The sequence below is a fragment of the Diachasma alloeum genome, unplaced genomic scaffold, assembly GCF_001412515.2.
Source record: "Diachasma alloeum isolate Michigan unplaced genomic scaffold, Dall2.0 Dall_scaffold_00344, whole genome shotgun sequence".
In the NCBI taxonomy this organism is placed as follows: domain Eukaryota; kingdom Metazoa; phylum Arthropoda; class Insecta; order Hymenoptera; family Braconidae; genus Diachasma; species Diachasma alloeum.
In genome coordinates, this window is record NW_021680483.1 from 69,892 (window position 1) to 76,379 (window position 6,488).

The window sequence follows — 6,488 nt, forward strand, 5'->3', positions numbered from 1 at the left end:
GGGGAATGAAAATCAAGGTATTTTCACCACCACTTTATATACCATTACTACGCACGAAATTTCAAACGATCGAGATAGATATAAGAGATGAGTATGGAGCACCGATACCATTCGAACACGGAACGTTGACTGTGACACTTAATTTCAAACGCACTGAATAATCACGGATTATGAACACCTACATTTTCGACGAGATTCTACAATCAGGGGGAGGATACAGTACAAGTGACCATGGGGGTATAAGTCGTGTGTACATAGGTAGTGCTAATCAAAAAGGACATGGCATTGGTAGTTTCCTAGGTGGTTTGTTCAGAAGAATACTACCACTACTCAAGCAAGGAGCATCCGCTGTCGGAAGAGAGGCTTTGCGTTCAGGTGTGAATGTCATAGGCGATGTTCTCGAACGTGATATACCTCTGAAAGACTCTCTACGAAGTCGTGCACGGGAATCAGGCGTCAATTTGAAGAGGCGGGCAGAGGAGAAACTTGATACTTTGATGACTGGTTCTGGATATAACGGCTGGAGTATGTTATCATATCCTCATTCTACGATCAACCGTACTCCGCGACAGTCTAAACGCCGCAGGTTAACATCTGGGGGAGCCAAGAAAAAGAAGAAACCGCGAGTGTCGAAAAAACGCAAGAGGAAAAATACGAAGAAGTCTATAAAAATTAGAGGTCGTAAGAAGAAGAAATCACCCAAATTACGAACAGTGGCAGATATTTTCGCTTGAAACATGGCGTTCTTGCATACTCATTCATGTGAGGGTGTGAAAAGTGAACTGGACTTATTTTCTTTACCTCCAACGCAGACAGCCATCGAGTCCTCATACGATGTACACTACAAGCCAATAGCATCACTTGTGGATAACTCACCCATCGAGTTCGATATACCAGGACAAGGTGATGAGTACATTGACTTAGCTCATACACGGTTATTTTTACGTGTTACGATACCAACATTAGTGACAGAGAAGAACCCTGTACCTTCGGCTACTATCGGCCCCATCAACAACTTATTACACTCGTTATTCGATCAAGTGGATATTTCCTTCAATCAGAAAGCCGTGACGCCTGCCAATAACGCATATGCTTACCGCGCTTATATAGAAACCCTTCTAAATTATGGCGCCGATGCGAAGAACTCGCACCTGAGTAGTGTGTTGTGGTCAGATGATACAGCTGGTAAGATGGATGACGTCGGTGAAGGTAACAAGGGTTTAAGGGTACGTAGGGCTTATTTAAGCGATGGGAAAACAATCGATCTCACGGGCCATTTACATTGTGATGTGTTCAATCAGGATCGAGCATTGTTAAATGGTGTAAATATTCATATCCGATTGGTTCGTTCAAGAGACAATTTTTGTTTAATGGATAGCACAAATAGTCCATTCACCATTAAAATAACAGAAGCTTCGTTGATCATCCGGAGAATGAAGGTGAGTCCTGGATTATTATTATCCCACCAAAGGGCCTTATCGAAAACAACAGCCAAATACCCTGTTACAAGAGTTGAAGTCAAAAGTGTCTCAATACCATCTGGTGTTCGTGGTCATTCCATAGATAACTTTATAACAGGACAGCTGCCAAAACGCATCATTTTTGGATTTGTCAAGAATCGTGCATTCGTGGGTGATAAAAAATTGAACCCCTTTAACTTTCAACATTTTACTCTGAATCATATATCCTTATATGTGGACGGGCGTCAGATACCATCGAAACCTCTACAGCCAGAGTTTACTGTGAATAATTTATATGTGGAGTCGTACCATTCCATCTTCTCAGGCACTGGTATACATTTTCTGAACGATGGTAATGGTGTTCACCGTGGAGATTACCCTCATGGGTATTGTCTCTTCGCATTCGATTTAACACCAGATTTGTCAGCTAATGATAACTCACACTGGAATTTGATACGAAGCGGTAACATGCGCATCGAGGTACGATTTGATGAAAGCTTAGTTTCAACGATCAACGCTGTAATTTATGCTGAGTTTGAAAGTGTCATAGAAATTGACTCAGCGAGACAAGTGACCCTGGACTATGCATAATCATCAAAATATTCGGTATCATGCTCAGCGCATGCGCAGTTATTTTTGCAGTATCAGCAGTTTTCTGAAACAACGGATTTGAATCGCTGTTCAACTGTACAGTTGTGTATGAATATTCAACGTAGAAGGTTGAAAGGAGAGCATAGCAATGGCCTGCAGTAATTCAGATTCGGCAGCAATTATTCATTACGAGGGTTTCATCGGAATCCACGGTACATTCGTTCCAAAAGAAGTGGCGGTGACCTCCACATCCTTCGACATGATAGGACATTGGGTAATTTGTCCTGAATACCAGTATTCTGCGATTCCACCTAATATTCAGAGGATGAACAATCAACTTACAATCACACGTCACGGTATAGATTGGTATGAAGGAGAAGCATCTTCTAAATATGTCTATGCAGTATTACGAGCCGTTACCAAAGGAATAAAATACGTGTATACCTATGGTTGTGAGCAAACGAAATTCACTGCTGCCCTTCTTACCCGAGATGTTATCAATTTGAAGGGCCATATCAGATCGCCACTATTCGCTTGTACACCAGTAGCTGTTCCTTCATGCCTCATACATAGTACATTGAATCACAGAACCTTTATATGTGCTATGCGCCGAGTCCTTCAAATCAAAGCGTGGTTGACTTCGAACGAGGAAGGATTAAAAAGTTTATCCAAAGAGAAATTTCCTGCTGATGAACACAGTACAGATTCTAGAAGCCCTACAGTATATACCGAATCATACAGTCGGTGTATATCCAGCGGACAAGATCCCATCGGCGTGGACGAAACCGACTGCAATAGTAGCGAACACACATGACCACACCCAACCGGGAGAACACTGGATCGCCATGTACGTTGATCGAAATGGTAGAGGATGGTACTTCGACAGCTTCGGACTACCTCCCATCGTGCCCCAGCACGCTGCAAGGCTCCGAAAGAACTGTAAACTCTTCAGGTGCAGCATCCGGCAGCTCCAGCATCATGACTCGAGTGTATGTGGACAATACTGTGTACTTTTTCTGCATTGTATGGCTATGTTTGCTACTCCTGAGAAGTTCTATTCGTTATTCACCGATCGATTTATTTCTAATGATCGTCTAGTGCGTGAATATCATGATGCATTTATGAAGAAAAAACGTAATAGTGTCCCCGAGGGGACGTCATTTAGTGGCCGCGGTTATAATTGTACGTCGTGGAATAAAAAATGTAAGTAATTTATAAGAAAAATATGTAATTCATGGAGACATTATTTTGGGGAAAATATACATGTAATTAATAACTGAAATTCTGTGTTTTTTATTTCCCCTGTATGATAGCTGCTATTACGCACCCACAGCATTCAGTCACTCCCACCCCACCACTCGCCCGCGTCGGATTCGTGCTACTCTGACCAGTGCAGTGGTGGGGTCGGAGTGACTGTGGGTGGGGGGCGCCATAGTAGTTCCCATACTACTGACGAATACTAAATAATATCCTTTATTTAATCTCAACTCTTAAAAAACAATTCAATGTGTTCATTCTGATACGGGAAGTATCAGGTGAACCGCGATAAGAATCGGTCAAGTTACTGGCCCACAGCCATCAGTCTCTCGAGTATTTATTACAACGAGAGGCTATGACGTCTTGGCCATTGCCTCATATCTGTATGGTGTTACGATAACACCATGCGATTGAGCCCAGTGGAAATGCTGATGAATGATCCACTGGCTTACTTATCAATGCGAATATACGCGCCTTATAATGCACGTATATTCTGAGTAAGTATACAATTGCTTAATTCTATGTTTGTCTTCCGAAATATATGCTACATTTGTTCGCTCATTTTTCGGAATGATTGAATAATTATACTCCACTTTGTGGGGCATAACATCCCTCCCTGGAGGGGGAAGAAAATTATTAGTTTGATAATTTTCTTCTCTGATTATATACATTTCAATACATCGTTTACAATTTTTCCTTAATCTAATCAGCCCTCGATGACTGTCGCTCCAAGCGATGATTCTCTCTTGGGCGTCAGCCACGGCCTCCTAGACCTTTTATACCACCAACAAATCAGGAAACCCGCAGTGATGAACGTTATCACCACTGTCAAGGTGAAAATTGATGAGGGATGAGTTAGGTACTCGCGGTCACTACGCATCCCTGGGCTCGTGTTGAATTCTTTCTTCTGCTCGGTCAGGTCCTCCTTCATGGTCTCCAGCGGCACCTCCAGGCCCTTTAATTCCTTCAGATTCCCAACTACGTTGGACAGTTGTACGTCACTCAAGTTTCTATTTAATTGATTGAGTCTGCAATGTCAACATCCAGCGTCAGATTCAACTTCGGTTGAAAACGAGAATTCAATTCTGTTCCGAATGACTTTCGGCCTTTGACGCTGAAATCTGCAGTGACCACTCCACAAAAGTCTAGTACTTGCAGAATGCCCGAGTCTTGAAGAACCTCTCTGGTTTCTTTATCTCCANGTCATTTATGAGAGATCATGTAAAATTCATTATGAATTGTGGTGGCTACGCCTCTGTACAGCGGATCTGTGGTGCTTCCTGTGGAGATATATTTCATATTCTGCACTTAGCACCTTTACTGAAGAAACTTGTCGGATTTGCAGATGAAGATAAATGCGTAATATTATGCGCTCAAATACATACGTACGAGGGACAGACACCCGCTNCTAATCGTGCATACATCCGGCATTTTCCCTGGGTTCAAATACATTTGAACTTCACAAGGGCTTGAGTCCCGCGTCAGTTGTACTGGTAACGACTCGGTGCATAAATATTGCCCCTGAATTTCCTTGCAGTTTCCCAACTGCTCCGAGGTCATTGGCACGTATTGTTGCGTCGGCTCGTGCATCATCAGTAGCTCATNAAGAAACTTGTCGGATTTGCAGATGAAGATAAATGCGTAATATTATGCGCTCAAATACATACGTACGAGGGACAGACACCCGCTTCATTATCATGAGACNTCCCAACTGCTCCGAGGTCATTGGCACGTATTGTTGCGTCGGCTCGTGCATCATCAGTAGCTCATTCGTCGTCTCCACGTATGAGTGATACCCGTTCGACGACCGCACTGGAATCCCATGTGTCAGCATAACGTCGAACGCCTGGAAGTCAACCAGCGGTACTTCCGTCAAAGTGAGAATTCTCGTACCGAATGCAAAAATACTCGTGGTTGAAACCTCTTGTAATCTATGCATTCCACCTACTACTACCTCGAAGGGAAAACTCAATCCCTTTGGTACTTTCGCTGTGCGGAGAAGAGCGACTAGGCTAGTCTNATAATTATAAATACGGGGGAATGAAAATCAAGGTATTTTCACCACCACTTTATATACCATTACTACGCACGAAATTCCAAACGATCGAGATGNCGTGAAAACTCCGGTTCCCAATATCAAACCTCTGGATTCGGTCAAGAGTTTTTTTATTTTCACGGCGTCTTCCCTTACTCCTCTGTAGATGGCTTCTAGGACTAACAGATGTTCATCTATATTTTGTCTGTGAGATACCTGCGAATTCTCTCCTTTTATTAGCTGCATTGATTTCAGCAAAATGTCCTCATTCTCCTTGATTATTTCCTCCGTGTGTCCCAACAGGAAGAGTGTTAAGTTGACAATCTCCAGTTGCTTCCTGGAACTATCCAAAGTCCCCTTGACTCCACTTNGGTATAAGTCGTGTGTACATAGGTAGTGCTAATCAAAAAGGACATGGCATTGGTAGTTTCCCAGGTGGTTTGTTCAGAAGAATACTAANAGGACTAACAGATGTTCATCTATATTTTGTCTGTGAGATACCTGCGAATTCTCTCCTTTTATTAGCTGCATTGATTTCAGCAAAATGTCCTCATTCTCCTTGATTATTTCCTCCGTGTGTCCCAACAGGAAGAGTGTTAAGTTGACAATCTCCAGTTGCTTCCTGGAACTATCCAAAGTCCCCTTGACTCCACTTTCCAGGTGTGCAAGCCTCTCGAATATCTTGTGGGCGTCCTGAGCATTCATAGTTCCAAACAGCGATTTGGCAACAGTGCCCAGACCGTCTATAAGGCCTCGACGCTTTTTGCTTGCGNCTACTCAAGCAAGGAGCATCCGCTGTCGGAAGAGAGGCTCTGCGTTCAGGTGTGAATGTCATAGGCGATGTTCTCGAACGTGATATAGCTCTGAAAGACTCTCTAAGAAGTCGTGCACGGGAATCAGGTGTCAATTTAAAGAGGAGGGCCGAGGGNGTAGATGGCTTCTAGGACTAACAGATGTTCATCTATATTTTGTCTGTGAGATACCTGCGAATTCTCTCCTTTTATTAGCTGCATTGATTTCAGCAAAATGTCCTCATTCTCCTTGATTATTTCCTCCGTGTGTCCCAACAGGAAGAGTGTTGAGTTGACAATCTCCAGTTGCTTCCTGGAACTATCCAAAGTCCCCTTGACTCCACTTTCCAGGTG